The 24,870-nt window shown below is 40.6% G+C and overlaps 9 non-coding genes across 9 annotated transcripts; all 9 read right to left on the reverse strand.

Moving 5' to 3' along the window:
- Nucleotides 1-4,141: 4,141 nt before the first annotated feature.
- TRNAC-GCA (transfer RNA cysteine (anticodon GCA)) lies at nucleotides 4,142-4,213 on the reverse strand. The gene has a single exon. It is a non-coding gene; the product is annotated as a tRNA-Cys (tRNA).
- A 4,251-nt stretch (nucleotides 4,214-8,464) lies between these two features.
- Nucleotides 8,465-8,536, reverse strand: TRNAC-GCA (transfer RNA cysteine (anticodon GCA)). The gene has a single exon. It is a non-coding gene; the product is annotated as a tRNA-Cys (tRNA).
- A 2,091-nt stretch (nucleotides 8,537-10,627) lies between these two features.
- On the reverse strand, nucleotides 10,628-10,699 carry TRNAC-GCA (transfer RNA cysteine (anticodon GCA)). The gene has a single exon. It is a non-coding gene; the product is annotated as a tRNA-Cys (tRNA).
- A 2,091-nt stretch (nucleotides 10,700-12,790) lies between these two features.
- Nucleotides 12,791-12,862, reverse strand: TRNAC-GCA (transfer RNA cysteine (anticodon GCA)). Its single transcript has one exon. It is a non-coding gene; the product is annotated as a tRNA-Cys (tRNA).
- Nucleotides 12,863-14,959: 2,097 nt separating this feature from the next.
- Nucleotides 14,960-15,031, reverse strand: TRNAC-GCA (transfer RNA cysteine (anticodon GCA)). The gene has a single exon. It is a non-coding gene; the product is annotated as a tRNA-Cys (tRNA).
- Nucleotides 15,032-17,122: 2,091 nt separating this feature from the next.
- TRNAC-GCA (transfer RNA cysteine (anticodon GCA)) lies at nucleotides 17,123-17,194 on the reverse strand. Its single transcript has one exon. It is a non-coding gene; the product is annotated as a tRNA-Cys (tRNA).
- A 2,097-nt stretch (nucleotides 17,195-19,291) lies between these two features.
- On the reverse strand, nucleotides 19,292-19,363 carry TRNAC-GCA (transfer RNA cysteine (anticodon GCA)). The gene has a single exon. It is a non-coding gene; the product is annotated as a tRNA-Cys (tRNA).
- Nucleotides 19,364-21,454: 2,091 nt separating this feature from the next.
- TRNAC-GCA (transfer RNA cysteine (anticodon GCA)) lies at nucleotides 21,455-21,526 on the reverse strand. Its single transcript has one exon. It is a non-coding gene; the product is annotated as a tRNA-Cys (tRNA).
- Nucleotides 21,527-23,616: 2,090 nt separating this feature from the next.
- On the reverse strand, nucleotides 23,617-23,688 carry TRNAC-GCA (transfer RNA cysteine (anticodon GCA)). Its single transcript has one exon. It is a non-coding gene; the product is annotated as a tRNA-Cys (tRNA).
- Nucleotides 23,689-24,870: the final 1,182 nt, after the last annotated feature.

Genomic DNA, 24,870 nt, shown 5'->3' on the forward strand with positions numbered 1-24,870 from the left:
GGGTGCCCTCACACTAAGTAACTTTGCACCTAACCTTTACCAGGTAAATGTTAGACATATAGGTGACTTATAAGTTACTTAAGTGCAGTGTAAAATGGCTGTGAAATAACGTGGACGTTATTTCACTCAGGCTGCAGTGGCAGGCCTGTGTAAGAATTGTCAGAGCTCCATATGGGTGGCAAAAGAGATGCTGCAGCCCATAAGGATCTCCTGGAACCCCAATACTCTGGGTACCTCAGTACCATATACTAGGGAATTATAAGGGTGTTCCAGTAAGCCAATGTAAATTGGTAAAATTAGTCACTAGCGTGTTAGTGACAATTTGGAAAGAAATGAGAGAGCATAACCACTGAGGTTCTGATTAGCAGAGCCTCAGTGAGACAGTTAGTCACTACACAGGTAACACATTCAGGCACACTTATGAGCACTGGGGCCCTGGTGAACAGGGTCCCAGTGACACATACAACTAAAACAACATATATACAGTGAAAAATGGGGGTAACATACCAGGCAAGATGGTACTTTCCTACAGGGACTAACTTACTCTCTTGTCTACTCACCATGCTGGAAGTGAGAGTGAGTCTTACTCTCTTCTGCAATCACTCTGTGCCCTAATTTTCAGTCTTAGTCTCTCGTCTGCTCACTCTCTGCAGTAAGTGTGCAAAGCTGTCAGTGACTCAGCCAGTCTAAGCCTCCTAGCTCATTTAAAAATCCACTGCCTCAGACATTGACAGAACACAACTCTAGTGAGGAAAGACTTCTTTTTAACAGTGCTTTGGTTAGCAGTACCATACAACTCTCACACAGTCACTATCTCTTCTAATCGATGCAAGTTCACATAGATGTCTTTTAAAATGCAATTTCTGTGTCCCTCATGTGGTAATGTCTTTAACAATGCTATATCTCTGTTTTATGGTATAACAATTTGAGATGGTATACATATTGGACCAGTCTTACTGTACATTCTAGTAACGGTAAGCTGGCGTGATACTAGTGAAACACACTGGAAACAGTACACAGGCCAGTCACAGTGTACCAGCATTTGGGTCCAGTTTTGTCTAGCCGATGTTACCTTACATACTAATTACAGTAAATAGGTGTGCTACTGGAGAAAGACACAAGTAACAGCATGCAGGCATTTGTTTCTTACACATATTGCTATCAGTAAGCACACATGCTACTGTCCAAACTCAGTTCTAACACTGCAGAGACTTCTGTTACAGTATAAGGACATTTGTGAAAGCATTACGGGCATACAGTGTCCACACACTCACATCTTTGCTGCTGTACAGGCACACAGTGTTTCTTCAAGCACAACAAATCAGCTGTGCTGTGTTAAATACAGTGGAATTTAGAAACTTGTGATTTGTTTACCCATGTATTTGTTCTTTGCACCTGCAATTTCTGCTATATGCTCAATTATTAGAAGCAATGCTTGTTAATAAATCCATGCCGTAAAGCATTATCTGTGTGCTGCACACTACAGAATGTAGAAAGATGTATTAAAGTACACAGTATCATGCTGTGTACACAAATTTCAATTTGTCTCTGTGTGCCAATGTACGAACTCTTGTTTTACTCGAATTGATCCATGGTGCAGTTACTGGGCGTGAGTGTGAAAACTGTTAATTTTCGCACAACAGTCTTAAGGATGCACATAAAACTTTGAGCTATTTTGTTTAAATAGTCGTTTCAGTGTGATATACTTTCAATAAATCATCAAGAATTGTAGAAAGTGATATAGAAATAAATTGACAGCTTCTTTCATGTGTGAAGGGGGCACCCAGATTGATCCATGGTGCAGTTACTGGGTGTGAGTGTGAAAACTGTTAATTTTCAACAAGAGTCTTAAGGATGCACATAAAACTTTGAGCTATTTTGCTTAGTTAGTCGTTTTAGTGTGACATACTTTCAAAAAATCCCCAAGAATTGAAAAAAGCGATACAAAAAGAAATTAACAGCTTCTTTAAAGTATTAACGGGGCGTCTGGATTTGAACCAGGGACCTCTTGATCTGCAGTCAAATGCTCTAGCATTGAGCTATACCCCCTTGTTGTAATATCTGGAACTGGATGGACTAGAAACTGCTGCTGTGGATCTCAGCAGAAGGCTTCCTCTTTTATAGGCTGTCTCTATACCACCTGCTGATTTATTAGTCACAGGGTCTGGGACACAGCCTGACTCATGCCCCTGGCTACAAGCTGATGGACACACTCAACACACCTGATGCTTCACTATGCACACCAAAATACATAGCATGACAGCAGATCCTAGGCCAAGGGTGCCAATTCACTCTCAAGCTTACTCTTGCTTCACTAGTCACAGGGACTGCTATGGAGACCGGCTGCTGGTCCTTTCACACAACCCTCTTACGGACGCAGATAAAACCTAAAACTCTTTTTAATTAATGGTTTTTCTGTGACATACTTTCGAGAAATCTCCAGAAATTGAAATAAGTAACAGAGAATTTTTTTTTGTTCCTTAAAAGGAGAAGTGGGAAGCAAGACTTGAACTGGGGACCTCTTGATCTGCAGTCACATACTTTACTGCTGGGCTATACACATTCTCTTTTCCAGAAATATGCCTTCACACACACCTTATTACTGCGTGCAGCAGGCTGTAGAGTGCAGACGTCACATATAATACCATGGACTCTGACTAGCACTGAGTTATACCTACTATGGGATTCCAGCTGTGGGACTAGCTTACTCTCTTGTCTACTCACCATGCTGCAAGTGAGAGTGAGTCTTACTCTCTTCTGCAATCACTCTGTGCCCTAAATTTCAGTCTTAGTCTCTCGTCTGCTCACTCTCTGCAGTAAGTGTGCAAAGCTGTCAGTGACTCAGCCAGTCTAAGCCTCCTAGCTCATTTAAAAATCCACTGCCTCAGACATTGACAGAACACAACTCTAGTGAGGAAAGACTTCTTTTTAACAGTGCTTTGGTTAGCAGTACCATACAGCTCTCACACAGTCACTATCTCTTCTAATCGATGCAAGTTCACATAGATGTCTTTTAAAATGCAATTTCTGTGTCCCTCACGTGGTAATGTCTTTAACAATGTTATATCTTTGTTTTATGGTAAAACAATTTGATATGGTATACGTATTGGACCAGTCTTAATGTACATTCTAGTAACGGTAAGCTGGCGTGATACTAGTGAAACACACTGGAAACAGTACACAGGCCAGTCACAGTGTACCAGCATTTGGGTCCAGTTTTGTCTAGCCGATGTTACCTTACATACTAATTACAGTAAATAGTTGTGCTACTGGAGAAAGACACAAGTAACAGCATGCAGGCATTTGTTTCTTACACATATTACTATCAGAAAGCACACATGCTACTGTCCAAACTCAGTTCTAAAACTGCAGAGACTTCTGTTACAGTATAAAGACATTTGTGAAAGCATTACGGGCATACAGTGTCCACACACTCACATCTTTGCTGCTGTACAGGCACACAGTGTTTCTTAAAGCACAACAAATCAGCTGTGCTGTGGTAAATACAGTGGAATTAAGAAACTTGTGATTTGTTTACCCATGTATTTTTTCTTTGCATCTGCAATTTCTGCTATATGCTCAAATATTAGAAGCAATGCTTGCTAATAAATCCATGCCGTAACACATTATCTGGGTGCTGCACACTGCAGAATGTAGAAAGATGTATTAAAGTACACAGTATCATGCTGTGTACACAAATTTCAATTTGTCTCTGTGTGCCAATGTACGAACTCTTGTTTTACTCGAATTGATCCATGGTGCAGTTACTGGGCGTGAGTGTGAAAACTGTTAATTTTCGCACAACAGTCTTAAGGATGCACATAAAACTTTGAGCTATTTTGCTTAAATAGTCGTTTTAGTGTGAAATACTTTCAATAAATCCCCAAGAATTGTAGAAAGTGATATAGAAAGAAATTGAAAGCTTCTTTCACGTGTGAAGGGGGCACCCAGATTGATCCATGGTGCAGTTACTGGGTGTGAGTGTGAAAACTGTTAATTTTCAACAAGAGTCTTAAGGATGCACATAAAACTTTGAGCTATTTTGCTTAATTAGTCGTTTTAGTGTGACATACTTTCAAAAAATCCCCAAGAATTGAAAAAAGCGATACAGAAAGAAATTGACAGCTTCTTTAAAGTATTAAGCGGGCAGCCGGATTTGAACCAGGGACATCTTGATCTGCAATCAAATGCTTTACCACTGAGCTATACCCCCTTGTTATAATATCTGGAACTGGATGGACTAGAAACTGCTGCCGTGGATCTTATCAGAACGGCTTCCTCTTTTATAGGCTGTCTCTATACCACCTGCTGATTTATTAGTCACAGGGTCTGGGACACAGCCTGACTCATGCCCCTGGCTACAAGCTGATGGACCCACTCAACACACCTGCTGCTTCACTATGCACACCAAAATACATAGCATGACAGCAGGTCCTAGGCCAAGGGTGCCAATTCACTCTCAAGTTTACTCTTGCTTCACTAGTCACAGGGACTGCTATGGAGACCGGCTGCTGGTCCTTTCACACAACCCTCTTACGGACGCAGATAAAACCTAAAACTCTTTTTAATTAGTGATTTTTCTGTGACATACTTTCAAGAAATCTCCAGAAATTGAAATGAGTAACAGAGAATTTTTTTTTTGTTTCTTAAAAGGAGAAGTGGGAAGCAAGACTTGAACTGGGGACCTCATGATCTGCAGTCACATACTTTACTGCTGAGCTATACACATCCTCTTTTCCAGAATTATGCCTTCACACACACCTTATTGCTGCGTGCGGCAGGCTGTAGAGTGCAGACGTCACATATAATACCATGGACTCTGACTAGCACTGAGTTATACCTACTCTGGGATTCCAGCTGTGGGACTAGCTTACTCTCTTGTCTACTCACCATGCTGGAAGTGAGAGTGAGTCTTACTCTCTTCTGCAATCACTCTGTGCCCTAAATTTCAGTCCTAGTCTCTCGTCTGCTCACTCTCTGCAGTAAGTGTGCAAAGCTGTCAGTGACTCAGCCAGTCTAAGCCTCCTAGCTCATTTAAAAACTCCACGGCCTCAGATATTGACAGAACACAACTCTAGTGAGGAAAGACTTCTTTTTAACAGTGCTTTGGTTAGCAGTACCATACAACTCTCACACAGTCACTATCTCTTCTAATCGATGCAAGTTCACATAGATGTCTTTTAAAATGCAATTTCTGTGTCCCTCACGTGGTAATGTCTTTAACAATGCTATATCTTTGTTTTATGGTAAAACAATTTGATATGGTATACATATTGTACCGGTCTTACTGTACATTCTAGTAACGGTAAGCTGGCGTGATACTAGTGAAACACACTGGAAACAGTACAGAGGCCAGTCACAGTGTACCAGCATTTGGGTCCAGTTTTGTCTAGCCGACGTTACCTTACATACTAATTACAGTAAATAGGTGTGCTACTGGAGAAAGACACAAGTAACAGCATGCAGGCATTTGTTTCTTACACATATTACTATCAGTAAGCACACATGCTACTGTCCAAACTCAGTTCTAAAACTGCAGAGACTTCTGTTACAGTATAAGGACATTTGTGAAAGCATTACGGGCATACAGTGTCCACACACTCACATCTTTGCTGCTCTACAGGCACACAGTGTTTCTTAAAGCAGAACAAATCAGCTGTGCTGTGGTAAATATAGTGGAATTTAGAAACTTGTTATTTGTTTACCCATGTATTTTTTCTTTGCATCTGCAATTTCTGCTACATGCTCAAATATTAGAAGCAATGCTTGTTAATAAATCCATGCCGTAAAACATTATCTGTGTGCTGCACACTATAGAATGTAGAAAGATGTATTAAAGTACACAGTATCATGCTGTGTACACAAATTTCAATTTGTCTCTGTGTGCCGATGTACGAACTCTGGTTTTACTCGAATTGATCCATGGTGCAGTTACTGGGCGTGAGTGTGAAAACTGTTAATTTTCGCACAACAGTCTTAAGGATGCACATAAAACTTTGAGCTATTTTGTTTAAATAGTCGTTTTAGTGTGAAATACTTTCAATAAATCCCCAAGAATTGTAGAAAGTGATATAGAAAGAAATTGACAGCTTCTTTCATGTGTGAAGGGGGCACCCAGATTGATCCATGGTGCAGTTACTGGGTGTGAGTGTGAAAACTGTTAATTTTCAACAAGAGTCTTAAGGATGCACATAAAACTTTGAGCTATTTTGCTTAATTAGTCGGTTTAGTGTGACATACTTTCAAAAATCCCCAAGAATTGAAAAAAGCGATCCAGAAAGAAATTGACAGCTTCTTTAAAGTACTAAGGTGGCACCTGGATTTGAACCTCTTGATCTGCAGTCAAATGCTCTACCACTGAGCTACACCCCCTTGTTATAATATCTGGAACTGGATGGACTAGAAGCTGCTGCTGTGGATCTCATCAGAACGGCTTCCTCTTTTATAGGCTCTCTGTACCACCTGCTGATTTATTAGTCACAGGGTCTGGGACACAGCCTGACTCATGCCCCTGGCTACAAGCTGATGGACACACTCAACACACCTGCTGCTTCACTATTCACACCAAAATACATAGCATGACAGCAGGTCCTAGGCCAAGGGTGCCAATTCACTCTCAAACTTACTCTTGCTTCACTAGTCACAGGGACTGCTATGGAGACCGGCTGCTGATCCTTTCACACAACCCTCTTACGGACGCAGATAAAACCTAAAACTCTTTTTAATTAGTGGTTTTTCTGTGACATACTTTCGAGAAATCACCAGAAATTAAAATAAGTAAGAGAGAATTTTTTTTTTGTTCCTTAAGAGGAGAAGTGGGAAGCAAGACTTGAACTGGGGACCTCTTGATCTGCAGTCACATACTTTACTGCTGGGCTATACACATCTTCTTTCCTAGAAATATGCCTTCACACACACCTTATTACTGTGTGCAGCAGGCTGTAGAGTGCAGACGTCACATATAATACCATGGACTCTGACTAGCACTGAGTTATACCTACTCTGGGATTCCAGCTGTGAGACTAGCTTACTCTCTTGTCTACTCACCATGCTGGAAGTGAGAGTGAGTCTTACTCTCTTCTGCAATCACTCTGTGCCCTAAATTTCAGTCTTAGTCTCTCGTCTGCTCACTCTCTGCAGTAAGTGTGCAATGCTGTCAGTGACTCAGCCAGTCTAAGCCTCCTAGCTCATTTAAAAATCCACTGCCTCAGACATTGACAGAACACAACTCTAGTGAGGAAAGACTTCTTTTTAACAGTGCTTTGGTTGGCAGTACCATACAGCTCTCACACAGTCACTATCTCTTCTAATCGATGCAAGTTCACATAGATGTCTTTTAAAATGCAATTTCTGTGTCCCTCACGTGGTAATGTCTTTAACAATGCTATATCTTTGTTTTATGGCAAACCAATTTGATATGGTATACATATTGGACCAGTCTTACTGTACATTCTAGTAACGGTAAGCTGGCGTGATACTAGTGAAACACACTGGAAACAGTACACAGGCCAGTCACAGTGTATCAGCATTTGGGTCCAGTTTTGTCTAGCCGACGTTACCTTACATACTAATTACAGTAAATAGTTGCGCTACTGGAGAAAGACACAAGTAACAGCATGCAGGCATTTGTTTCTTACACATATTACTATCAGTAAGCACACATGCTACTGTCCAAACTCAGTTCTAAAACTGAAGAGACTTCTGTTACAGTATAAGAACATTTGTGAAAGCATTACGGGCATACAGTGTCCACACACTCACATCTTTGCTGCTGTACAGGCACACAGTGATTCTTAAAGCACAACAAATCAGCTGTGCTGTGGTAAATACAGTGGAATTTAGAAACTTGTGATTTGTTTACCCATGTATTTTTTCTTTGCACCTGCAATTTCTGCTATATGCTCAATTATTAGAAGCAATGCTTGTTAATAAATCCATGCCGTAAAACATTATCTGTGTGCTGCACACTACAGAATGTAGAAAGATGTATTAAAGTACACAGTATCATGCTGTGTACACAAATTTCAATTTGTCTCTGTGTGCCAATGTACGAACTCTTGTTTTACTCGAATTGATCCATGGTGCAGTTACTGGGCGTGAGTGTGAAAACTGTTAATTTTCGCACAACAGACTTAAGGATGCACATAAAACTTTGAGCTATTTTGTTTAAATAGTCGTTTTAGTGTGAAATACTTTCAATAAATCCCCAAGAATTGTAGAAAGTGATATAGAAAGAAATTGACAGCTTCTTTCATGTGTGAAGGGGGCACCCAGATTGATCCATGGTGCAGTTACTGGGTGTGAGTGTGAAAACTGTTAATTTTCAACAAGAGTCTTAAGGATGCACGTAAAACTTTGAGCTATTTTGCTTAATTAGTCGTTTTAGTGTGACATACTTTCAAAAAATCCCCAAGAATTGAAAAAAGCGATACAGAAAGAAATTGACAGCTTCTTTAAAGTATTAAGGGGGCACCTGGATTTGAACCAGGGCCCTCTTGATCTGCAGTCAAATGCTCTACCACTGAGCTATACCCCCTTGTTGTAATATCTGGAAGTGGATGTACTAGAAGCTGCTGCTGTGGATCTCATCAGAACGACTTCCTCTTTTATAGGCTCTCTATACCACCTGCTGATTTATTAGTCACAGGGTCTGGGACACAGCCTGACTCATGCCCCTGGCTACAAGCTGATGGACACACTCAACACACCTGCTGCTTCACGATTCACAACAAAATACATAGCATGACAGCAGGTCCTAGGCCAAGGGCGCCAATTCACTCTCAAGCTTACTCTTGCTTCACTAGTCACAGGGACTGCTATGGAGACCGGCTGCTGGTCCTTTCACACAACCCTCTTACGGACGCAGATAAAACCTAAAACTCTTTTTAATTAGTGGTTTTTCTGTGACATACTTTCGAGAAATCACCAGAAATTGAAATAAGTAAGAGATACATTTTTTTTTGTTCTTTAAAAGGTGAAGTGGGAAGCAAGACTTGAACTGGGGACCTCTTGATCTGCAGTTACATACATTACTGTTGAGCTATACAGATCCTCATGAAAGAGTTATCCCTTCACACACACCTTATTACTGCGAGCAGCAGGCTGTAGAGTGCAGACGTCATATATAATACCATGGACTCTGACTAGCACTGAGTTATACCTACTCTGGGATTCCAGATGTGGGACTAGCTTACTCTCTTGTCTACTCACCATGCTGGAAGTGAGAGTGAGTCTTACTCTCTTCTGCAATCACTCTGTGCCCTAAATTTCAGTCTTAGTCTCTTGTCTGCTCACTCTCTGCAGTAAGTGTGCAAAGCTGTCAGTGACTCAGCCAGTCTAAGCCTCCTAGCTCATTTAAAAATCCACTGCCTCAGACATTGACAGAACACAACTCTAGTGAGGAAAGACTTATTTTTAAAAGTGCTTTGTTTAGCAGTACCATACAACTCTCACACAGTCACTATCTCTTCTGATCGATGCAAGTTCACATAGATGTCTTTTAAAATGCAATTTCTGTGTCCCTCACGTGGTAATGTCTTTAACAATGCTATATCTTTGTTTTATGGCAAAACAATTTGATATGGTATACATATTGTACCGGTCTTACTGTACATTCTAGTAACGGTAAGCTGGCGTGATACTAGTGAAACACACTGGAAACAGTACACAGGCCAGTCACAGTGTACCAGCATTTGGGTCCAGTTTTGTGTAGCCGACGTTACCTTACATACTAATTACAGTAAATAGGTGTGCTACTGGAGAAAGACACAAGTAACAGCATGCAGGCATTTGTTTCTTACACATATTACTATCAGTAAGCACACATGCTACTGTCCAAACTCAGTTCTAAAACTGCAGAGACTTCTGTTACAGTATAAGGACATTTGTGAAAGCATTACGGGCATACAGTGTCCACACACTCACATCTTTGCTGCTGTACAGGCACACAGTGTTTCTTAAAGCACAACAAATCAGCTGTGCTGTGGTAAATACAGTGGAATTTAGAAACTTGTGATTTGTTTACCCATGTATTTTTTCTTTGCATCTGCAATTTCTGCTATATGCTCAAATATTAGAAGCAATGCTTGTTAATAAATCCATGCCGTAAAACATTATCTGTGTGCTGCACACTCCAGAATGTAGAAAGATGTATTAAAGTACACAGTATCATGCTGTGTACACAAATTTCAATTTGTCTCTGTGTGCCAATGTACGAACTCTTGTTTTACTCGAATTGATCCATGGTGCAGTTACTGGGCGTGAGTGTGAAAACTGTTAATTTTCGCACAACAGTCTTTAGGATGCACATAAAACTTTGAGCTATTTTGTTTAAATAGTCGTTTGAGTGTGAAATACTTTCAATAAATCCCCAAGAATTGTAGAAAGTGATATGGAAAGAAATTGACAGCTTCTTTCATGTGTGAAGGGGGCACCCAGATTGATCCATGGTGCAGTTACTGGGTGTGAGTGTGAAAACTGTTAATTTTCAACAAGAGTCTTAAGGATGCACATAAAACTTTGAGCTATTTTGCTTAATTAGTCGTTTTAGTGTGACATACTTTCAAAAATTCCCCAAGAATTGAAAAAAGCGATACAGAAAGAAATTGACAGCATCTTTAAAGTATTAAGGGGGCACCTGGATTTGAACCAGGGCCCTCTTGATCTGCAGTCAAATGCTCTACCCCTGAGCTATACCCCCTTGTTGTAATATCTGGAAGTGGATGTACTAGAAACTGCTGCTGTGGATCTCATCAGAACGACTTCCTCTTTTATAGGCTCTCTATACCACCTGCTGATTTATTAGTCACAGGGTCTGGGACACAGCCTGACTCATGCCCCTGGCTACAAGCTGATGGACACACTCAACACACCTGCTGCTTCACGATTCACAACAAAATACATAGCATGACAGCAGGTCCTAGGCCAAGGGTGCCAATTCACTCTCAAGCTTTCTCTTGCTTCACTAGTCACAGGGACTGCTATGGAGACCGGCTGCTGGTCCTTTCACACAACCCTCTTACGGACGCAGATAAAACCTAAAACTCTTTTTAATTAGTGGTTTTTCTGTGACATACTTTCGAGAAATCACCAGAAATTGAAATAATTAAGAGATACATTTTTTTTTGTTCCTTAAAAGGTGAAGTGGGAAGCAAGACTTGAACTGGGGACCTCTTGATCTGCAGTCACATACTTTACTGCTGAGCTATACAGATCCTCACTCAAGAGTTATGCCTTCACACACACCTTATTACTGCGAGCAGCAGGCTGTAGAGTGCAGACGTCACATATAATACCATGGACTCTGACTAGCACTGAGTTATACCTACTCTGGGATTCCAGCTGTGGGACTAGCTTACTCTCTTGTCTACTCACCATGGTGGAAGTGAGAGTGAGTCTTACTCTCTTCTGCAATCACTCTGTGCCCTAAATTTCAGTCTTAGTCTCTTGTCTGCTCACTCTCTGCAGTAAGTGTGCAAAGCTGTCAGTGACTCAGCCAGTCTAAGCCTCCTAGCTCATTTAAAAATCCACTGCCTCAGACATTGACAGAACACAACTCTAGTGAGGAAAGACTTATTTTTAACAGTGCTTTGTTTAGCAGTACCATACAACTCTCACACAGTCACTATCTCTTCTGATCGATGCAAGTTCACATAGATGTCTTTTAAAATGCAATTTCTGTGTCCCTCACGTGGTAATGTCTTTAACAATGCTATATCTTTGTTTTATGGCAAAACAATTTGATATGGTATACATATTGTACCGGTCTTACTGTACATTCTAGTAACGGTAAGCTGGCGTGATACTAGTGAAACACACTGGAAACAGTACACAGGCCAGTCACAGTGTACCAGCATTTGGGTCCAGTTTTGTCTAGCCGACGTTACCTTACATACTAATTACAGTAAATAGGTGTGCTACTGGAGAAAGACACAAGTAACAGCATGCAGGCATTTGTTTCTTACACATATTACTATCAGTAAGCACACATGCTACTGTCCAAACTCAGTTCTAAAACTGCAGAGACTTCTGTTACAGTATAAGGACATTTGTGAAAGCATTACGGGCATACAGTGTCCACACACTCACATCTTTGCTGCTGTACAGGCACACAGTGTTTCTTAAAGCACAACAAATCAGCTGTGCTGTGGTAAATACAGTGGAATTTAGAAACTTGTGATTTGTTTACCCATGTATTTTTTCTTTGCATCTGCAATTTCTGCTATATGCTCAAATATTAGAAGCAATGCTTGTTAATAAATCCATGCCGTAAAACATTATCTGTGTGCTGCACACTCCAGAATGTAGAAAGATGTATTAAAGTACACAGTATCATGCTGTGTACACAAATTTCAATTTGTCTCTGTGTGCCAATGTACGAACTCTTGTTTTACTCAAATTGATCCATGGTGCAGTTACTGGGCGTGAGTGTGAAAACTGTTAATTTTCGCACAACAGTCTTAAGGATGCACATAAAACTTTGAGCTATTTTGTTTAAATAGTCGTTTGAGTGTGAAATACTTTCAATAAATCCCCAAGAATTGTAGAAAGTGATATGGAAAGAAATTGACAGCTTCTTTCATGTGTGAAGGGGGCACCCAGATTGATCCATGGTGCAGTTACTGGGTGTGAGTGTGAAAACTGTTAATTTTCAACAAGAGTCTTAAGGATGCACATAAAACTTTGAGCTATTTTGCTTAATTAGTCGTTTTAGTGTGACATACTTTCAAAAATTCCCCAAGAATTGAAAAAAGCGATACAGAAAGAAATTGACAGCATCTTTAAAGTATTAAGGGGGCACCTGGATTTGAACCAGGGCCCTCTTGATCTGCAGTCAAATGCTCTACCACTGAGATATACCCCCTTGTTGTAATATCTGGAAGTGGATGTACTAGAAACTGCTGCTGTGGATCTCATCAGAACGACTTCCTCTTTTATAGGCTGTCTCTATACCACCTGCTGATTTATTAGTCACAGGGTCTGGGACACAGCCTGACTCATGCCCCTGGCTACAAGCTGATGGACACACTCAACACACCTGCTGCTTCACTATGCACACCAAAATACATAGCATGACAGCAGGTCCTAGGCCAAGGGTGCCAATTCACTCTCAAGCTTACTCTTGCTTCACTAGTCACAGGGACTGCTATGGAGACCGGCTGCTGGTCCTTTCACACAACCCTCTTACGGACGCAGATAAAACCTAAAACTCTTTTTAATTAGTGGTTTTTCTGTGACATACTTTCGAGAAATCACCAGAAATTGAAATAATTAAGAGAGAATTTTTTTTTTTGTTCCTTAAAAGGAGAAGTGGGAAGCAAGACTTGAAATGGGGACCTCTTGATCTGCAGTCGCATACTTTACTGCTGGGCTATACACATCCTCTTTTCCAGAAACATGCCTTCACACACACCTTATTACTGCGTGCAGCAGGCTGTAGAGTGCAGACGTCACATTTAATACCATGGACTCTGACTAGCACTGAGTTATACCTACTCTGGGATTCCAGCTGTGGGACTAGTTTACTCTCTTGTCTACTCACCATGCTGGAAGTGAGAGTGAGTCTTACTCTCTTCTGCACTCTGTGCCCTAAATTTCAGTCAAAGTCTCTCGTCTGCTCACTCTCTGCAGTAAGTGTGCAATGCTGTCAGTGACACAGCCAGTATAAGCCTCCTAGCTCATTTAAAAATCCACTGCCTCAGACATTGACAGAACACAACTCTAGTGAGGAAAGACTTCTTTTTAACAGTGCTTTGGTTAGCAGTACCATACAGCTCTCACACAGTCACTATCTCTTCTAATCAATGCAAGTTCACATAGATGTCTTTTAAAATGCAATTTCTGTGTCCCTCACGTGCTAATGTCTTTAACAATGCTATATCTTTGTTTTATGGTAAAACAATTTGATATGGTATACATATTGGACCAGTCTTACTGTACATTCTAGTAACGGTAAGCTGGCGTGATACTAGTGAAACACACTGGAAACAGTACACAGGCCAGTCACAGTGTATCAGCATTTGGGTCCAGTTTTGTCTAGCCGACGTTACCTTACATACTAATTACAGTAAATAGTTGTGCTACTGGAGAAAGACACAAGTAACAGCATTCAGGCATTTGTTTCTTACACATATTACTATCAGTAAGCACACATGCTACTGTCCAAACTCAGTTCTAAAACTGCAGAGACTTCTGTTACAGTATAAGGACATTTGTGAAAGCATTACGGGCATACAGTGTCCACACACTCACATCTTTGCTTCTGTACAGGCACACAGTGTTTCTTAAAGCACAACAAATCAGCTGTGCTGTGGTAAATACAGTGGAATTTAGAAACTTGTGATTTGTTTACCCATGTATTTTTTCTTTGCACCTGCAATTTCTGCTATATGCTCAATTATTAGAAGCAATGCTTGTTAATAAATCCATGCCGTAAAACATTATCTGTGTGCTGCACACTACAGAATGTAGAAAGATGTATTAAAGTACACAGTATCATGCTGTGTACACAAATTTCAATTTGTCTCTGTGTGCCAATGTACGAACTCTTGTTTTACTCAAATTGATCCATGGTGCAGTTACTGGGCGTGAGTGTGAAAACTGTTAATTTTCGCACAACAGTCTTAAGGATGCACATAAAACTTTGAGCTATTTTGTTTAAATAGTCGTTTTAGTGTGATATACTTTCAATAAATCATCAAGAATTGTAGAAAGTGATATAGAAAGAAATTGACAGCTTCTTTCATGTGAGAAGGGGGCACCCAGATTGATCCATGGTGCAGTTGTGAGAGGTGGGTGTGAGTGTGAAAACTGTTAATTTTCAACAAGAGTCTTAAGGATGCACATAAAACTTTGAGCTATTTTGCTTAATTAGTCGTTTTAGTGTGACATACTTTAAAAAAATCCCCAAGAATTGAAAAAAACGATACAGAAAGAAATTGACAGCTCCTTTAAAGTATTAAGGGGGCACCCGGATTTGAACCAGGGACCTCTTGATCTGCAGCCAAATACTCTACCACTGAGCTACACCCCCTTGTTGTAATATATGGAAGTGGATGGACTAGAAAGTGCTGCTGTGGATCTCATCAGAACGGCTTCCTCTTTGATAGGCTCTCTATACCACCTGCTGATTTATTAGTCACAGGGTCTGGGACACAGCCTGACTCATGCCCCTGGCTACAAGCTGATGGACACACTCAACACACCTGCTGCTTCACTATTCACACCAAAATACATAGCATGACAGCAGGTCCTAGGCCAAGGGTGCCAATTCACTCTCAAGCTTACTCTTGCTTCACTAGTCACAGGGACTGCTATGGAGACCAGCTGCTGGTCCTTTCACACAACCCTCTTACGGACGCAGATAAAACCTAAAACTCTTTTTAATTAGTGGTTTTTCTGTGACATACTTTCGAGAAATCACCAGAAATTGAAATAATTAAGAGATACATTTTTTTTTGTTCCTTAAAAGGTGAAGTGGGAAGCAAGACTTGAACTGGGGACCTCTTGATCTGCAGTCACATACTTTACTGCAGAGCTATACAGATCCTCACTCAAGAGTTATGCCTTCACACACACCTTATTACTGCGAGCAGCAGGCTGTAGAGTGCAGACGTCACATATAATACCATGGACTCTGACTAGCACTGAGTTATACCTACTCTGGGATTCCAGCTGTGGGACTAGCTTACTCTCTTGTCTACTCACCATGGTGGAAGTGAGAGTGAGTCTTACTCTCTTCTGCAATCACTCTGTGCCCTAAATTTCAGTCTTAGTCTCTTGTCTGCTCACTCTCTGCAGTAAGTGTGCAAAGCTGTCAGTGACTCAGCCAGTCTAAGCCTCCTAGCTCATTTAAAAATCCACTGCCTCAGACATTGACAGAACACAACTCTAGTGAGGAAAGACTTATTTTTAACAGTGCTTTGTTTAGCAGTACCATACAACTCTCACACAGTCACTATCTCTTCTGATCGATGCAAGTTCACATAGATGTCTTTTAAAATGCAATTTCTGTGTCCCTCACGTGGTAATGTCTTTAACAATGCTATATCTTTGTTTTATGGCAAAACAATTTGATATGGTATACATATTGTACCGGTCTTACTGTACATTCTAGTAACGGTAAGCTGGCGTGATACTAGTGAAACACACTGGAAACAGTACACAGGCCAGTCACAGTGTACCAGCATTTGGGTCCAGTTTTGTGTAGCCGACGTTACCTTACATACTAATTACAGTAAATAGGTGTGCTACTGGAGAAAGACACAAGTAACAGCATGCAGGCATTTGTTTCTTACACATATTACTATCAGTAAGCACACATGCTACTGTCCAAACTCAGTTCTAAAACTGCAGAGACTTCTGTTACAGTATAAGGACATTTGTGAAAGCATTACGGGCATACAGTGTCCACACACTCACATCTTTGCTGCTGTACAGGCACACAGTGTTTCTTAAAGCACAACAAATCAGCTGTGCTGTGGTAAATACAGTGGAATTTAGAAACTTGTGATTTGTTTACCCATGTATTTTTTCTTTGCATCTGCAATTTCTGCTATATGCTCAAATATTAGAAGCAATGCTTGTTAATAAATCCATGCCGTAAAACATTATCTGTGTGCTGCACACTCCAGAATGTAGAAAGATGTATTAAAGTACACAGTATCATGCTGTGTACACAAATTTCAATTTGTCTCTGTGTGCCAATGTACGAACTCTTGTTTTACTCAAATTGATCCATGGTGCAGTTACTGGGCGTGAGTGTGAAAACTGTTAATTTTCGCACAACAGTCTTAAGGATGCACATAAAACTTTGAGCTATTTTGTTTAAATAGTCGTTTGAGTGTGAAATACTTTCAATAAATCCCCAAGAATTGTAGAAAGTGATATGGAAAGAAATTGACAGCTTCTTTCATGTGTGAAGGGGGCACCCAGATTGATCCATGGTGCAGTTACTGGGTGTGAGTGTGAAAACTGTTAATTTTCAACAAGAGTCTTAAGGATGCACATAAAACTTTGAGCTATTTTGCTTAATTAGTCGTTTTAGTGTGACATACTTTAAAAAATTCCCCAAGAATTGAAAAAAGCGATACAGAAAGAAATTGACAGCATCTTTAAAGTATTAAGGGGGCACCTGGATTTGAACCAGGGCCCTCTTGATCTGCAGTCAAATGCTCTACCACTGAGATATACCCCCTTGTTGTAATATCTGGAAGTGGATGTACTAGAAACTGCTGCTGTGGATCTCATCAGAACGACTTCCTCTTTTATAGGCTGTCTCTATACCACCTGCTGATTTATTAGTCACAGGGTCTGGGACACAGCCTGACTCATGCCCCTGGCTACAAGCTGATGGACACACTCAACACACCTGCTGCTTCACTATGCACACCAAAATACATAGCATGACAGCAGGTCCTAGGCCAAGGGTGCCAATTCACTCTCAAGCTTACTCTTGCTTCACTAGTCACAGGGACTGCTATGGAGACCGGCTGCTGGTCCTTTCACACAACCCTCTTACGGACGCAGATAAAACCTAAAACTCTTTTTAATTAGTGGTTTTTCTGTGACATACTTTCGAGAAATCACCAGAAATTGAAATAAGTAAGAGAGAATTTTTTTTTTTGTTCCTTAAAAGGAGAAGTGGGAAGCAAGACTTGAAATGGGGACCTCTTGATCTGCAGTCGCATACTTTACTGCTGGGCTATACACATCCTCTTTTCCAGAAACATGCCTTCACACACACCTTATTACTGCGTGCAGCAGGCTGTAGAGTGCAGACGTCACATATAATACCATGGACTCTGACTAGCACTGAGTTATACCTACTCTGGGATTCCAGCTGTGGGACTAGTTTACTCTCTTGTCTACTCACCATGCTGGAAGTGAGAGTGAGTCTTACTCTCTTCTGCACTCTGTGCCCTAAATTTCAGTCAAAGTCTCTCGTCTGCTCACTCTCTGCAGTAAGTGTGCAATGCTGTCAGTGACACAGCCAGTATAAGCCTCCTAGCTCATTTAAAAATCCACTGCCTCAGACATTGACAGAACACAACTCTAGTGAGGAAAGACTTCTTTTTAACAGTGCTTTGGTTAGCAGTACCATACAGCTCTCACACAGTCACTATCTCTTCTAATCAATGCAAGTTCACATAGATGTCTTTTAAAATGCAATTTCTGTGTCCCTCACGTGCTAATGTCTTTAACAATGCTATATCTTTGTTTTATGGTAAAACAATTTGATATGGTATACATATTGGACCAGTCTTACTGTACATTCTAGTAACGGTAAGCTGGCGTGATACTAGTGAAACACACTGGAAACAGTACACAGGCCAGTCACAGTGTATCAGCATTTGGGTCCAGTTTTGTCTAGCCGACGTTACCTTACATACTAATTACAGTAAATAGTTGTGCTACTGGAGAAAGACACAAGTAACAGCATGCAGGCATTTGTTTCTTACACATATTACTATCAGTAAGCACACATGCTACTGTCCAAACTCAGTTCTAAAACTGCAGAGACTTCTGTTACAGTATAAGGACATTTGTGAAAGCATTACGGGCATACAGTGTCCACACACTCACATCTTTGCTTCTGTACAGGCACACAGTGTTTCTTAAAGCACAACAAATCAGCTGTGCTGTGGTAAATACAGTGGAATTTAGAAACTTGTGATTTGTTTACCCATGTATTTTTTCTTTGCACCTGCAATTTCTGCTATATGCTCAATTATTAGAAGCAATGCTTGTTAATAAATCCATGCCGTAAAACATTATCTGTGTGCTGCACACTACAGAATGTAGAAAGATGTATTAAAGTACACAGTATCATGCTGTGTACACAAATTTCAATTTGTCTCTGTGTGCCAATGTACGAACTCTTGTTTTACTCAAATTGATCCATGGTGCAGTTACTGGGCGTGAGTGTGAAAACTGTTAATTTTCGCACAACAGTCTTAAGGATGCACATAAAACTTTGAGCTATTTTGTTTAAATAGTCGTTTTAGTGTGATATACTTTCAATAAATCATCAAGAATTGTAGAAAGTGATATAGAAAGAAATTGACAGCTTCTTTCATGTGAGAAGGGGGCACCCAGATTGATCCATGGTGCAGTTGTGAGAGGTGGGTGTGAGTGTGAAAACTGTTAATTTTCAACAAGAGTCTTAAGGATGCACATAAAACTTTGAGCTATTTTGCTTAATTAGTCGTTTTAGTGTGACATACTTTAAAAAAATCCCCAAGAATTGAAAAAAACGATACAGAAAGAAATTGACAGCTCCTTTAAAGTATTAAGGGGGCACCCGGATTTGAACCAGGGACCTCTTGATCTGCAGCCAAATACTCTACCACTGAGCTACACCCCCTTGTTGTAATATATGGAAGTGGATGGACTAGAAAGTGCTGCTGTGGATCTCATCAGAACGGCTTCCTCTTTGATAGGCTCTCTATACCACCTGCTGATTTATTAGTCACAGGGTCTGGGACACAGCCTGACTCATGCCCCTGGCTACAAGCTGATGGACACACTCAACACACCTGCTGCTTCACTATTCACACCAAAATACATAGCATGACAGCAGGTCCTAGGCCAAGGGTGCCAATTCACTCTCAAGCTTACTCTTGCTTCACTAGTCACAGGGACTGCTATGGAGACCAGCTGCTGGTCCTTTCACACAACCCTCTTACGGACGCAGATAAAACCTAAAACTCTTTTTAATTAGTGGTTTTTCTGTGACATACTTTCAAGAAATCTCCAGAAATTGAAATAAGTAAGAGAGAATTTGTTTTTTGTTCCTTAAAAGGAGAAGTGGGAAGCAAGACTTCAACTGGGGACCTCTTGATCTGCAGTCACATACATTACTGCTGAGCTATACGGATCCACATGCAAGAATTATGCCTTCACACACACCTTATTACTGCAAGCAGCAGGCTGTAGAGTGCAGACGTCACATATAATACCATGGACTCTGACTAGCACTGAGTTATACCTACTCTGGGATTCCAGCTGTGGGACTAGCTTACTCTCTTGTCTACTCACCATGCTGGAAGTGAGAGTGAGTCTTACTCTCTTCTGCAATCACTCTGTGCCCTAAATTTCAGTCTTAGTCTCTTGTCTGCTCACTCTCTGCAGTAAGTGTGCAAAGCTGTCAGTGACTCAGCCAGTCTAAGCCTCCTAGCTCATTTAAAAATCCACTGCCTCAGACATTGACAGAACACAACTCTAGTGAGGAAAGACTTCTTTTTAACAGTGCTTTGGTTAGCAGTACCATACAACTCTCACACAGTCACTATCTCTTCTGATCGATGCAAGTTCACATAGATGTCTTTTAAAATCCAATTTCTGTGTCCCTCACGTGGTAATGTCTTTAACAATGCTATATCTTTGTTTTATGGCAAAACAATTTGATATGGTATACATATTGTATCGGTCTTACTGTACATTCTAGTAACGGTAAGCTGGCGTGATACTAGTGAAACACACTGGAAACAGTACACAGGCCAGTCACAGTGTACCAGCATTTGGGTCCAGTTTTGTGTAGCCGACGTTACCTTACATACTAATTACAGTAAATAGGTGTGCTACTGGAGAAAGACACAAGTAACAGCATGCAGGCATTTGTTTCTTACACATATTACTATCAGTAAGCACACATGCTACTGTCCAAACTCAGTTCTAAAACTGCAGAGACTTCTGTTACAGTATAAGGACATTTGTGAAAGCATTACGAGCATACAGTGTCCACACACTCACATCTTTGCTGCTGTACAGGCACACAGTGTTTCTTAAAGCACAACAAATCAGCTGTGCTGTGGTAAATACAGTGGAATTTAGAAACTTGTGATTTGTTTACCCATGTATTTTTTCTTTGCATCTGCAATTTCTGCTATATGCTCAAATATTAGAAGCAATGCTTGTTAATAAATCCATGCCGTAAAACATTATCTGTGTGCTGCACACTACAGAATGTAGAAAGATGTATTAAAGTACACAGTATCATGCTGTGTACACAAATTTCAATTTGTCTCTGTGTGCCAATGTACGAACTCTTGTTTTACTCGAATTGATCCATGGTGCAGTTACTGGGCGTGAGTGTGAAAACTGTTAATTTTCGCACAACAGTCTTAAGGATGCACATAAAACTTTGAGCTATTTTGTTTAAATAGTCGTTTTAGTGTGAAATACTTTCAATAAATCCCCAAGAATTGTAGAAAGTGATATGGAAAGAAGTTGACAGCTTCTTTCATGTGTGAAGGGGGCACCCAGATTGATCCATGGTGCAGTTACTGGGTGTGAGTGTGAAAACTGTTAATTTTCAACAAGAGTCTTAAGGATGCACATAAAACTTTGAGCTATTTTGCTTAATTAGTCGTTTTAGTGTGACATACTTTCAAATAATCCCCAAGAATTGAAAAAAGCGATACAGAAAGAAATTGACAGCTTCTTTAAAGTATTAAGGGGGCACCTGGATTTGAACCAGGGCCCTCTTGATCTGCAGTCAAATGCTCTACCACTGAGCTATACCCCCTTGTTGTAATATCTGGAAGTGGATGTACTAGAAACTGCTGCTGTGGATCTCATCAGAACGGCTTCCTCTTTTATAGGCTCTCTATACCACCTGCTGATTTATTAGTCACAGGGTCTGGGACACAGCCTGACTCATGCCCCTGGCTACAAGCTGATGGACACACTCAACACACCTGCTGCTTCACGATTCACATCAAAATACATAGCATGACAGCAGGTCCTAGGCCAAGGGTGCCAATTCACTCTCAAGCTTACTCTTGCTTCACTAGTCACAGGGACTGCTATGGAGACCGGCTGCTGGTCCTTTCACACAACCCTCTTACGGACGCAGATAAAACTTAAAACTCTTTTTAATTAGTAGTTTTTCTGTGACATACTTTCGAGAAATCACCAGAAATTGAAATAAGTAAGAGATAAATTTTTTTTTGTTCCTTAAAAGGTGAAGTGGGAAGCAAGACTTGAACTGGGGACCTCTTGATCTGCAGTCACATACTTTACTGCTGAGCTATACAGATCCTCATTCAAGAGTTATGCCTTCACACACACCTTATTACTGCGAGCAGCAGGCTGTAGAGTGCAGACGTCACATATAATACCATGGACTCTGACTAGCACTGAGTTATACCTACTCTGGGATTCCAGCTGTGGGACTACCTTACTCTCTTGTCTACTCACCATGGTGGAAGTGAGAGTGAGTCTTACTCTCTTCTGCAATCACTCTGTGCCCTAAATTTCAGTCTTAGTCTCTCGTCTGCTCACTCTCTGCAGTAAGTGTGCAAAGCTGTCAGTGACTGAGCCAGTCTAAGCCTCCTATCTCATTTAAAAATCCACTGCCTCAGACATTGACAGAACACAACTCTAGTGAGGAAAGACTTCTTTTTAACAGTGCTTTGGTTAGCAGTACCATACAACTCTCACACAGTCACTATCTCTTCTAATCGATGCAAGTTCACATACATGTCTTTTAAAATGCAATTTCTGTGTCCCTCACGTGGTAATGTCTATAACAATGCTATATCTTTGTTTTATGGTAACAAATTTGATATGGTATACATATTGGACCAATCTTACTGTACATTCTAGTAACGGTAAGCTGGCGTGATACTAGTGAAACACACTGGAAACAGTACACAGGCCAGTCACAGTGTACCAGCATTTGGGTCCAGTTTTGTCTAGCCGATGTTACCTTACATACTAATTACAGTAAATAGGTGTGCTACTGGAGAAAGACACAAGTAACAGCATGCAGGCATTTGTTTCTTACACATATTACTATCAGTAAGCACACATGCTACTGTCCAAACTCAGTTCTAAAACCTCAAAGACTTCTGTTACAGTATAAGGACATTTGTGAAAGCATTACGGGCATACAGTGTCCACACACTCACATCTTTGCTGCTGTACAGGCACACAGTGTTTCTTAAAGCACAACAAATCAGCTATGCTGTGGTAAATACAGTGGAATTTAGAAACTTGTGATTTGTTTACCCATGTATTTTTTCTTTGCATCTGCAATTTCTGCTATATGCTCAAATATTAGAAGCAATGCTTGTTAATAAATGCATGCCGTAAAACATTATGTGTGTGCTGCATACTACAGAATGTAGAAAGATGTATTAAAGTACACAGTATCATGCTGTGTACACAAATTTCAATTTGTCTCTGTGTGCCAATGTACGAACTCTTGTTTTACTCGAATTGATCTATGGTGCAGTTACTGGGCGTAAGTGTGAAAACTGTTAATTTTCGCACAACAGTCTTAAGGATGCACATAAAACTTTGAGCTATTTTGTTTAAATAGTCGTTTTAGTGTGAAATACTTTCAATAAATCCCGAAGAATTGTAGAAAGTGATATAGAAAGAAATTGACAGCTTCTTTCATGTGTGAAGGGGGCACCCAGATTGATCCATGGTGCAGTTACTGGGTGTGAGTGTGAAAACTGTTAATTGTCAACAAGAGTCTTAAGGATGCACATAAAACTTTGAGCTATTTTGCTTAATTAGTCGTTTTAGTGTGACATACTTTCAAAAAATCCCCAAGAATTGACAAAAGCGATACAGAAAGAAATTGACAGCTTCTTTAAAGTATTAAGGGGGCACCCGGATTTGAACCAGGGACCTCTTGATCTGCAGTCAAATGCTCTACCACTGAGCTATACCCCCTTGTTATACTATCTGGAAGTGGATGGACTAGAAACTGCTGCTGTGGATCTCATCAGAACGGCTTCCTCTTTTATAGGCTCTCTATACCACCTGCTGATTTATTAGTCACAGGGTCTGGGACACAGCCTGACTCATGCCCCTGGCTACAAGCTGATGGACACACTCAACACACCTGCTGCTTCACTATTCACACCAAAATACATAGCATGACAGCAGGTCCTAGGCCAAGGGTGCCAATTCACTCTCAAGCTTACTCTTGCTTCACTAGTCACAGGGACTGCTATGGAGACCGGCTGCTGGTCCTTTCACACAACCCTCTTACGGACACAGATAAAACCTAAAACTCTTTTGTGAGAAAACAGGGCTGATTGCAGAGGCCCCATAACTTTTTGCCCCCATTTTCCTCTTTTTGCTGGTGTTTTCCTGACTTTGATTGTGCCCTGGGTACTGCTAAGCAGTCCCAGGGCCTGTGCTCTGTGTAAAATGGATATGCAAATTAGGCTAATTATAATTGGCTAAGTTAACCTACCTATAAGTCCCTAGTATATGGTAGGGCATGTAGGTTTAGGGACCACAGCATAGGTGGTGCACACCTAGGTGTATTGCTGAGGTGCCCAGTGTCATTTTAAAAGCAAGCCTGCCTTGCTGGCTGCTTTTAAATTAAAGTTATATGCAAATTCGACTTTGGAATTAAAGGTACTTCCAAAGTCTTAAACTACCTTATTTTTACCTATAAGTCACCCCTAAGGTGTGCCCTATGTGCCCCTAGGGCTGGGTCCCATGTAACTATAAGCATGGACTTTATAAAAATAGATTTATAAGCCCTGGTGAGGTAAAAACAGCCAAATTCGTTTTTCCCTCATTGAAGTAAATGGCCTTCATAGGCTAGAATGGGCAGACTTTATTTTAAATTTTAAAGTCTCCTTAAATGTTGCATACCAAGAATTTGGTATCAAATTAATTGTTGTAATAAATCCTACAACTTCCAGTTGTAGGATTTATTATAACTAGTTCAGGTAAAAAGTTTAGACTTTACCTAAAAAGTTGCCAATTTCAGCTCTGCATTGTTTTTGCTGCTGTGCTCTGATTGGCCAGCCTGCAGCAGCTTCTGCCAGGCTACCTTGATGAGGTGTGAAGTGGCCTGACTTCACACAAAGGAATGTGCTTGGGGGAGAGAATCTC

Source organism: Pleurodeles waltl, chromosome 4_1 (genome assembly GCF_031143425.1).
Source record: "Pleurodeles waltl isolate 20211129_DDA chromosome 4_1, aPleWal1.hap1.20221129, whole genome shotgun sequence".
In the NCBI taxonomy this organism is placed as follows: domain Eukaryota; kingdom Metazoa; phylum Chordata; class Amphibia; order Caudata; family Salamandridae; genus Pleurodeles; species Pleurodeles waltl.